Raw genomic sequence first — 12,090 nt, forward strand, 5'->3', positions numbered from 1 at the left:
TCTTCACAATTTATATTTCTGAAACTAGGAAATTTCTTTGCATTGAGTATAAACAAGAACTGTCATCCTCCATGCATTTTTTCTGTCTAAATATCCTCCTACCTCCTACTAACCTGTCTATGTGGCCTTTACTTATGTTAGGTTTGCTTACTGTATTCTAAAATTCAGATGCCTTTGGAGTCTCTGCATTGCAAGCCAATATGCTTTCTCCTAGAAAACAATAGATAATCCTGTTATAACCAGTTTATTTATCATACTTTACCATAAGCTTATTTATTTTCTTTTAAATATTAAACTAAATACTAATGTACATTTTAATAACAGGGATTTACTGGATTTTTTCTAACTGCATTAAAATGAAGACAATGAATAAACAGTTCTTATGAAATTTTCCTAGTTTTTATGACAGCTCTGAGCAAAAATTTTACAGAAGCAATCAAACAGACATGAGAGAAAAAAAAAACTCTTCCAAGTGTCACCAGCAAGATAACATAGAATATTGAACATTATTTTACAATTCCTAAGGAGAATATAATAAAAGCAGTCCATACTGGCTAGCAAGATAGTCTTAGTGATGTTTTTGAAAGGCAATATAGAAATTCATCATCTCATAACAATCCTTCATCATCCCTTTAAGTATATTAACCTCAGTTTATGAAATTGAATTTGTCTGTATTTTCTTAATCTTGTATCAGATTCCTCTATGACAAGCTTAGGTACCTATCAGTCTTGAAAGTACTTCAAATGTTGTCAGAATGGTAGAATGATTTAGGCTAGAAGGGACATTTGAAGATCATATTTTCAACTCCTTATTCAAAGCAGGGCCAACTTTGAAGTTAGATCAGCTTCCTGGAAATTAAACTACAAGAAGTGGCCTTTGCAATCTGATGAAAAAATAATAATACAAATGAAATTTTTTATTTATTTCCAAACCGTGGTTACTTGTTCGGTGAGACAGAAGGATTAGACTGAAGAGATGTACTCAAGTGCATTCCCTCTCTTCCATAACTTTAGTCTTTTCCTTACTATGTGCCATATAGGCAACGTGATAATAGAAAATGTTTAGGTGGTTGGTGGCTTTATTAATCTCTATGACACATTTTAGGTGAAATATCTGTTGTTCCTGCAGAGAAAACTATGAGCAAATGAAAATTTGCTATAGGCAATTAATACTAAGAAACAATACCTAAAATCTTGATTTTTTAAAAAGATATTTTTAAAAGCATATCAGGTTTAGTTTGCTCTCTCCACACTATGTTTAAATGAAGTTCTTCCATTACCATTAAAAATTCTTTCATTATCATTATTACTTGTAACATATAGATATGCCTTGAAGTAAATGAAGTAAAAGAACACTTTTTGTTTTGTTTTGTGTCTTTATGAGGTGTAATGCATATGGCAGAAGTTTTAAAAAAATGACCTAGAAATAGTGTGAGGAAGGAAAAATTACAAGAGAAACTGCAGTGGCAGCAATACCTGAACAGACATTTCTTTATAAGTAAAATCATCAACAGTAAAAAAAAATAAAATATTGATATAAGTGCAATGATTTCCAAACTATTTAGGAAGAAATATTGGACAGTGCATAAACTGAAAATCTTCAGTTAGCACAGTTCTTACTTAGAATCAAAATAAAATTTTCCATGAAATGAATAATATAATGAATAGTAGAATGCATATATTTAAGTAAACTGATTGATTACTTAATAATGCTATCAAATAATAACTATCAAAATAGTGTGAATTAAAAAGCAACAGGAATTTTAAAGTTATATAATCTATTTGTAAAAAGTTCAGAATTACCAAATGGTAGATGCAGACAGCCTCTGCCAGTGTTTCTAAGTGTCCACCTCTTAATGCTGATTGCATACTTACTTGGACTGGGATAGTCAGATTTTCAGGGCGGAGACTGTCAACCTTTCACTTTGTACAACATTGGTAAGCACTTGCAAAATGCAGTGTTGAGAATTTATGGCACTGGGGTCTCTAATACTGTGTTTTGCTTTTTCTGCACAAGACCAAGTTCACCCTTAAGTCACAATTTGTTTCAGCTGAAGGTAATGAAGGTTGTGGATGAACAAGAGTAGAGCCTGGCCCTTAGCCTCCTGACCTGGGTAAGAACAGATCTGTTCTCCTTTTTTTTTCCCTTGAAGTTTCAAACATTGTCTTGGTACAAAAGAGTCTGATTTTCTTAACCCTTTAATGACTATATTGCTTGGGTTTTTCTTATTTTCCACCATGAGCTTCATTGCTTGTTTATACATTTTCTATACTTTACAAGAATGATAGTCTCACTATAATACTTTCTTTGCTTAAAAATACATTATTAACATTGTATTATAAAACATCCTTCCAAATGGGAAAATTGCTTGTGATAATATAATACAGTTATAATGTATATACCATAGAGAGACATATTCAGATTGCACTAGCAATCTCAATTCTGGCATTAGCCTAATGTTTTCTGAGTGCTTGATTTGTCAACTTTAGTCTTTTCATCTTTCTAGATATAGTATGTGTAATCTATTTTCAACAATCATTTGACAGTTCTGTTATCTGCAGAGGTCTTCAGTGTGTTTATCTATGGAAATGGATATTAAAATGAGATAAAGTGTTTTGCCCCTGAATTTCACAACAGTGGAAAGGTAAAATTGGTGAATCTTGACACCTGTTGTCCATGTGTTCTTCTCACCCTATCTTCATCATCATCCTGCATCTTCAACTCAGGTCCCATCTTCAGTTTTTTTACACCAGTTCCCACAAATGTTAACACTAGGAATCCACATCTCAATCTCCTAGCCTAGTAATCCCTACTTTTTTTTGCATTGTCCTTTTGTGGAATCTCCCATCCACTGCCAGTCCCTCTGGTATGTCCCATTTTGCTCTTTGTTCTGGTTTCTATTTCTGCTCTGTACCCCATTCCTTCTATTTTTTTTTCCTGAATCCCATTCTGCCTTCCTTCCCCTTCATCTCTTTCATAATTTAATTTGCTCTTCATTCCTTTTGCCAATATTAAGCATAGCTCCTCACCAGATCGTGAAATTTTCCTCTTCCTAATAATTTATGGCAAAACAAAGAAATTGAATCTCCGGTATCCAGTCTCACTTCCTCTTCATCTCTTCCCATCTGTCAAGTGTCATTTTGGTGCACCACCATCCCCCTTCATCCCTTTCTGAAAACACTGAGCCAGCGTACTTTTTCTCTTTCCAGAGAACTTTCCTGGCTCATGTCTCCCTCCCATTTGAACTCTGCATCTTCCTCTCCATGCAGAACCAGATGGGGTGGATGACTGTCACTGGGAGAACAAAAGAGATTGAAGCTTTTGGTTCCCAGAAAAGATACCCAGACCAGTATTTAATGAAATGCCCTATTGACATTGTTGCATGCTTTATGAGAATGGGATCTTAGGGGTGGTTGCTGATAAAACTCACTGTCTCTCTCTAAGCTTGTGTAGAATTCAGATTTTTAAAGTTTTGAACATGATTGAACTTGAATGGCTTATTAAGTTCCTCACCTAAAGCCTGTGGACTAAAGAACGATTGTCATATTTCTTTTATCCTGGCTGGAGTTACTCTGACTTTATTTTTGAAAAAAAAATCTTACTGAAGTTAAAGTGCAATTTGAGGCTAGCATTTAACACTGAAATTTGTAGGTCAAATGGTTAAAGTCAGCGAAGTTATAATCAAGAGTAAGAGAGTCTTGCAGTGCAAAGTGGTGTGTAACTTTTATAGTAAGTAGGCTACTCAGCACTTTTCAGTATATACTTTTGTGCAGTTTCCACTGTTTCATTTTTAGTCTGATGCTGTATTCACTGATACTCCCAATCTTTCGGTCATATTTAGCATGTAATGTACAACCTGAATTTCTTTGACTGTTACTGATACATATTTAAGATTATTTAAAATTTTAATCCTGATTTTATTCCAGGTTCCTTCCCTTTTACCTGTATGTCTTAATGATCTGAGGAATCCATTTAAGACTAGAGTCTATGAGTGCAGAAACTTATTGCTTTGTGCTACCCTTTAAGTATAGATTTGTCCAAATGAATGTCCTCTCCACTATTCATTTTGCAAAGCAGCAGAGAATCATAAAATCATAGGATCAGTAAGGTTGGAAGGGACCTCTGAAGATCATCTAGTCCAACCTCCCTGCTCAGCAGGGTCACCTACAGCATGGTAGACAGGGTTGCATCCAGGTGGGCCTTGAATATCTCCAGAGGAGGAGACTCCACAACCTCCCTGGGCAACCTGGTCCCGTGCTCCGTCACTCTCACGGGGAAGAAATTCTCCCTCACATTCAGGCAGAACTTCCTGTGCTTCAATTTCTGCCCATTGCCTCTTGTCCTGTCACATGGGACAAATACGCTGGACTCTCTCCAGTAACTCCATGTCTCTCTTGTACTGGGGAGCCCAGAACTGGACACAGTACTCAAGATGAAGCCTCACCAGGGCTGAGTAGAGGGGCAGGATCACTTCCCTCGACCTGCTGGCAACAGTCTTCCTAATGCACCCCAGGATACCATTGGCTTTCTTGGCCACAAGGGTACATTACTGGCTCATGGTCAATTTGTCATCCAACAGCACTCCCAGGTCCTTCTCTGCAGAGCTGTTCTCCAGAAGGTCAGCCCCCAGCTTGTACTGGGGCCTAGGGTTATTTCTCCCTAGGTGCAGGACTCTGCAATTGCCCTTGTTGAACTTCAGAAGGTTCCTCTCTGCCCAGCTCTCCAGCCTGTCCAGGTCTCTCTGAATGGCAGCACAGCCCTCAGGTGTGTCAGCCACTCCTCCTAGCTTGGTATCATCAGCAAACTTGCCGAGGATTCACTCTGTCCCTTCATCCAGGTCATTGATGAAGAAGTTGAACAGGATGGGACCCAGTACTGGAGTTCCCTGGGGAACCCCACTAGCTGCAGGCCTCCAACTAGACTCCACACCACTGATGATGACCCTCTGAGCTCTGCCTTTCAGCCAGTTTTCAATCCACCTCACTGTCTACTCATCTAACCCACATTTCCTGAGCTTACCTAGGAGGATGTTATGGGAGACAGTGTCAACAGCCTTGGTGAAGTCAAGGTAGACAATGTCCACTGCTCTCCCCTCATCTACCCAGCCAGTCATTCCATCAGAGAAGGTTATCAGGTTGGTTAAGCAGGATTTCTCCTTGGTGAATCCATGCTGGCTATTCCTGATCACCTTCTTATCCTCTATATGTCTGGAGATGACATCCAGAATGAACTGTTCCATCACCTTTCCAGGGATGGAGGTGAGGCTGACTGGCCTATAGTTTCCTGGGTCCCCCCTCTTGCCCTTCTTGAAGACTGGAGTGACACTGGCTTTCTTCCAGTCCTCAGGCACCTCTCCAGTTCTCCAGGACCTTTCAAAGATGATGGAGAGCAGCCTGGCAACAACATCCGCCAGCTCCCTCAGTACCTGTGGGTGCATCCCATCTGGGCCCATGGATTTGTGGATGTCTAGCCTGTCTAGAAGGTCTGTAATCCTATCCTCCTCAACCAAAGGAAAGTCTTCCCTTCTCCAGACTTTCTCCCTCATGTCCAGGTTCTGGGATTCATGGGGTTGCCCTTAGCAGTGAAGACTGAAGCAAAGAAGGCATTCAGTAACTCTGCCTTCTCTGTATCCCTTGTCACCAGGGCTCCCACCCCATTCAGTAGCACGCCCACATTTTCCCTAGTCCTCCTCTTGCTGCTGATGTATTTGAAGAAGCCCTTCCTGTTGTCCTTGACATCCCTTGCCAGACTCAATTCCAGCAGGGCCTTAGCCTTCCTCGCTGCATCTCTACATACTCTTGACTGCATTCCTATAATTCTCCCAAGTAGCCTGTCCCCTCTTCCACATTGTGTGTGTTTTCTTCTTCTGTCTGAATTTGGCCAAGAGCTCCTTGCTCACCCATGCACGTCTCCTGCCCCTTATGCTGCACTTCTTACTCATAGGGATGCACCGCTCTTGAGCTTGGAGCAAGTGATGTTTGAATACTAGCCAGCTCTCCCCCTCCCTCTAGGGCCTTAACCCATGAAATTCCTCCAAGTAGGTCTCTGAAGAGCCCCAAGTCCTCTCTCCTGAAGCCCAGGGTTGCAATCCTGCTTGTTGCCTTACTTCTTTCCTGCAGGATCCTGAACTCCACCATCTCATGGTCACTGCAGCCAAGGCTGCCCCCAACCTTCACATCTTTAACCAGTCCCTCTCTGTTGGTAAGGACAAGGTCCAGCCGGATACCCTTCCTCGTAGGCTCCTCTACCATTTGTGACAAGCAGTTGTCATCAATGCATTGCAGGAGCCTCCTGGACTGCTTGTGCCTTGCTACGTAGTCCTTCCAGCAGATGTCAGGGTGGCTCAAGTCCCCCATGAGAACCAGGACCTGTGATTGTGAGGCTACTTCCAGTTGTCTATAGAAAGCTTCATCAACTTTCTCTTCCTGGTCAGGTGGCCTGTAGTAGACACCCACAACAGTGTCCCCCATGTTGGCCTGCCCTTTGATCTTTACCCATAAGCTCTCGACTGCCTTCTCCTCCTCCACCCCCAGGCAGAGCTTGATGCATTCCAGTTGCTCTCTCACACAACGAGCAACTCCACCGCCTCACCTTCCTGGTCTGTCTCTCCTAAAAAGCCCATCCAGCATTCCAGTCATGTGAGCTATCCCACCATGTCTCTGGGATTGCAATGATATCATGGCCCTGCGATCACACACAGATCTCCAGCTCCTCCTGTTTGTTCCCCAGGCTGCATGCATTGGTGTACATGCATTTCAAAGAGGTGGTCATGGCTGCAGGTTTCCCAGGAAGAGTGTATGGGGGTCCCCCATACCCATGTCCCAAAAGCACATCCCCAGCTGCATGCACCCGTTGGTGGCCCCCTAACCCAACTTGTGTTTTGTTGTCTACGCTGTCTCTATGACACCCCCTCTTCCCCCCTCCTACCTAGTTTAAAGCCCTATTTACTAGGCTGGCCAACCTGTTTGCAAAGGCAAATGTGCCCCACTTGGTGAGGTGAATCCCATCTCTCTCCACCAGTTGTTGATCTTCAAACTATGTTCCATGGTCATAGAATCCAAAACCCTGTTGCCAACACCAGTGGTGTAGCCAATAGTTGATTTGGAAAATCTTCCTACTTCTCCCATGCCTCCCCCTAATTGGCAGGACCAATGAGAAGACCACCTGGGCTCCCAGACCCTTGACCACCACGCCCAAGGCCTTGAAGTCTTCCCTGATTGTCTCTAGTTTGCTCTCTGTATTGTTAGCACCCACGTGAAAGAGCAGCAGAGGGTAGTAGTCTGATGAGCGGACAAGCCTTGGTAGCCTTTCAGACACATCTCGTATCCTCATCCCTGGCAGTCAGCAAACCTCTTTAGAGGATGGGTCAGGTCGGCAGATAGGCACCTCTGTCCCTCTCAGCATGGAATCACCCACTACAACCACTCGTTGCCTCTTCTGAGGGGTCATGCAAGGCACAGGGTCAGACAGCCCAGTTGCTTCCCTTGAGGCCAGGTCCGGGTTCTTCTCATTCTGGAGTGCACTAAACCTGTTCTTCAACTGTAACTCCAGATCTACAGGAGGATTAGGGGCCTTTCTTCTTTTTGTTCGAGAAGCAGCTAGCTTCCAGCCTTCTTCGACAGTGCTGTGCTGTAGTATTTCACTCTTCATAGAGTCCTACAGTAGCTCCCCTGCTGCAGGGGATTGGGACTCCAGGAGCAGTATGGTCTCTGAGAACGCCCTGTTTATCTCCTGCTCACAAACACACTGGAACATATATAAGATCTTTAATGAAAAAAAAAAAGTATAAAAAGTGTTATCAAAATCTGAATGCATTACAGAGAAGAGAGCAGCAAAGACAATGAGAGCTGCCAACCCCCCCAAACCTGGTGCTTTTGTGGAAACAGAGAATTTGATAGCGGAAATGTGCCCCAGTGGTTCTGTGTACTTTAAGATATAATTCATTGCCTAAAGCAGTTAAAGCCAGCCAACAAATAAGAGAAACTCCTATCATTCTGACCACAGAAAATGTATGCCTAAGATCTGGCATGACATGTGAGCTGGGTGGTTTCTCAGTAACACGCCAGTATCTCTAAAACTATGTTTAAAGCAATTTCTAAAACTGAAGAATGCCTGTTTTGGTTCTGTATTTTAGCTTTGTGTCTTCTTTTTCTTTCTGTGTTACTTTCTATTCAGTATTCTTGGGCAACAACTTTCAGGGAAGAATTCAAAAAAAAAAAAAAAAAAAATCCAATCTTGGATGCTGGCTGATCTTAGTTTTCTAAATAACAGAAGCTTGTAGGTTGCTGATAGTTTTTTAATTTGTTGTTGAGTAGGTGGCAGCTAAACTCATGTAGTTTACCTGATTTTCAAGGCATTTGCCTTGAATGTCAGTCATTTCCCAGTTGTTTCTTTGGGTACCGTCTGCTGAAACCTATGGCCTAGGTATCAGCTCCTGTCTTTGACTCTAAAGCTACAATCCTTCTTGAGTTTAGTGTAGTCAAAAAAGTACTGGACTGTTAGAGTTTAATTTAGTTGATGGTCATCCTTAGCAGTATTTTTGCATTAGTTAAAATTGGTTTCCTGATGAATCTTTTAATAGTTGTACAGATGTATATATTTCAGGATTTCTTTTCTTCAACTGAAAAAGGAAGCAATTTAATTGCTGATAAATATTGTATTCAGAACTGATCAATGTTTTTGATTAAGGCAGTTGGTGTTTTGAAGCTTTCTGCTTGAAAATACTCCTTTGACAAAACTAAGTGCTTTAGTGATTCTATATCAATGCCAGTGAATCTTTTCCGCAGTTTCATACAATGTAAATGATCGCTTCATTTTATTTTTATTGTTTCATTTTTCTAAGTGTACATTGAGAAATTCTGTTCCTTGTGTTTGTCCACTAGCAAGCTCAATTCCTTTGCTGGAACATAACTTTCAAGTCCATCTTCTGTTACCCAGGGTTTCTTTGAGTCTGTCTATGTTCCTATAGCAAACTCTATCATTCATGAAACAGAAGAAACAATAACCTTCTGGAGATGATTCTCTCAACCGTAGGTTAATTAGCCATTTGTTTTGCAGAATAGTAAGAAAAAAAGAGTTATACAACTTCTACAAAAGCCTCCTGCAAACATTTTTTTCTGATCAAAAATGGGAGGATTGTGAGAAAAGAATTTTTAAGGCATTTAGTTGGTATTTGAAATGAGATCAGATGTTACTGGGATGCCAGTAGAATGACTTGTACAATAGGTTGAACATTGATATTTGATGATGTGTGGAAATTCATTGTTCTTATATAGAAATGGACACTCAAGTAGATAATAGTGTATATAAAAAGGATTTTTCTATATCCACTTAGGCTATTGTCTTCCAAAGGTAGTATCTAATTACAAGACAGTGGAGCAGCAGAGCATACTCTGTTTCTGAAGAGCCTTTGGACAGCATATGCTAAATATCTCAAGGCAATAAAAGATTAATTAAATGGATGGGTAATTGGATAGTGCAGCTCTGTAACCTGCAATTTGTAATCCAAATGTATCTTAACTCTAGTTTTGCCAACTCAAGCCTCTGGATGCTTGTTAATTTCAAAATTACAATTTTATTCCCTTTAGCTTCATAACTAACTGCAGTTTTCACCATCTTTTGAACAGAATATAGTCAGTATATTCAATCCACACTACCTTGCTTTTGAGATTGGCATTTTACTAGAAATGCCATTAAAAAGTATAATTTGAATTGTCATAGCATAAAGAAAGCTTTGGTCTTGTATCAGGATCTGATTAAGCTAGGCATGGTCCAAAAACACTCACAAAACAAGATCTTTCTGGTGTGCTTTACGTTCAAAGGCTCAGACTCTGGGTAGTAGTATATAATTAGGGATTTCAATATTGGTCAGTCTGTCAAGCAAGAACTGTAACACAGGATCAGCCTAAGTACACATTTTGCTAAAACGTCATAAAAAGAAGCACTCAATAGAGAAGTAGGGATGGTAATGAGGTAATTACTGCAGGACTTGTAAAAATGTCTGATCTTTAGCCTATGAGTTTTGCAGGTGAAAACACAGAAGTGCTAGCGCTGAAAACGTAACAAATGGCATGCCTTATGAGCCAAGCAGGAGTGAGAATAGACCTTATTGTGTTGATTAAGAAATGGTACTTGATGAGGATCATTCTAAAAGTGGGTAAAGCAGGTTAATGTAAAGAAAGTAGAAGTTACAGGAATGCCCAGAAATGAGTAATGCAATCAAAGTGACAAGATAGAAAATTCACTGTTGTAACAATGTTCTGACCTTGTATAAGCAAGTATTTTTGCCAAAGCAAAAAAAGTTATTACGGTAATTCATAAGAACTTTTTGAATGAAAGAAATTTTCGGCTGCATAGCTGAATAGCAGCCATGTTTTAGAAATGTTGTGAAGACTGAGTCTGCAAGACTTAGTAAACAGGTGATGCTTATTGGTATTAGAGAATGAGAAGATAACGATGTGGTCTGTACTGATTATGAGAAGGGATTTCTAGAATAGGGGCAGGTTAAGTGCCCTGGTTTGTCTTTCCTTGTTCAGAGACACATTTGAGATGGAGATGTAAGGGATTTTAGCTCCTGGTGATGGAGTTTGGTGGTTTGAAATAGATCTGGTAACTGGATGGCACAGAGACATGTATGAAATAAAATATAGAAGAAGAATAGAAGGAGGGTAAGCTAAGAAACTGAAGAAAGGAGTTAAGAAAGGTACTTTAAAGGACACAATAAAGGAAGTAGAAAGAGACCAAGAGCATGAATGATCAAAATGGAAAAAGGACGAAACTGGTTACAAGTCACAGGTTAAAAGTCAGTGAGAAATAGAATGTAGTGGTTCTGAGATTTTGGTTGAGTATATATGGTGGGGGCACAGAGCAAAAGCCTACCCTTTCCGAGTTTTTTTTCTTTACAACTTCTTATGGCTTCTGAAAACAGTACCTGCATACAACAACGGTACTGTTTATTTTTTATCTTGCTCTAGAATCTGAGTTTTGCAGGATTTAGCAGATATATTGTTACCATATTGCAGGGTGTTTTAACTGACAATTATCTTTACATGGACAATAAAATCTTAATTTTGACAAATGTTTATGTTATTTCAAATGTTCTAAGAAACCTGGGGTCACTGTCCTCTTCTCCATCCAATTAGGGTGGAAAACATATTCTCTAAATTGAAAGAACACCTCAAATGATACGTACCTCAAATGACATGTACGTTGTAATATTTACATTTTTTAATATTTACATTTTGTAATATTTAAATTTTTACAACATTTGTAATGAAACATCAAAGAAGTTTATTGAAAACTGGCAGATAAGTTTAAAGATAGTCTTTTACAAATGACAATAGCAACATTTCTACACATTTGCTAGTTAACTGTGAACATTTTTCTCAGTCCTTTAGTTAATTTTGCAACTGCAGCAATCTTCACTGTTGTCTTGAGAATATATTTAATCAGCATAATTGATAAATTACTACTGGATTACTGTGCTGTGTCAGTAAGCACTGGCTTTGAATTAGAGTAAAAAGTACTGATACTGGGAAAAAAAATGGAGAAATTTGGTGAACAGACCTGTAAAATTTGGGTATCCATCTTGGGAGGTGGCTTAGAAAGTACTTTAGCCACTGCTGCCTCCTTCTGCTTTTTGAGGAGTTAAGCTCCTTCTAGCATGCTCTTTCTGGAGCCATGGCATAGCTAGCATTGCTAGCTGCACACTAACTTTTCTTCAACAGGACAGGTGCAGAGTGCTGTCACTTAATATGATGGTTTGAATGCCCTCTTGGGGTGTGGGATCACAACTTCATGGGATAGGAATATGAGCAGCCTTGCAAAAGATTGGTTTCTTCATGGCACCGCTTCTCATCTAAAACTTTAGGCTTTTCTGAGGAGTTAGGATGGTGCCCAGTGAATGGAAGTGTTTATAGGTTTAAATACCTATGATCATAAACTGTTTTACGAAATAGGTGGACTGAATCCTGGATGTAGGTAGATTGGTCAAAATCTAAATGCCTTTTGTCTCTAAAAGAAGACTCAGCAGTAACAAAGAAGAACATCTTTCTAAAATGTGTATAGTCATATTAAAAATGTATTGCAGT

Source organism: Rhea pennata, chromosome 2 (genome assembly GCF_028389875.1).
Source record: "Rhea pennata isolate bPtePen1 chromosome 2, bPtePen1.pri, whole genome shotgun sequence".
NCBI lineage: Eukaryota > Metazoa > Chordata > Aves > Rheiformes > Rheidae > Rhea > Rhea pennata.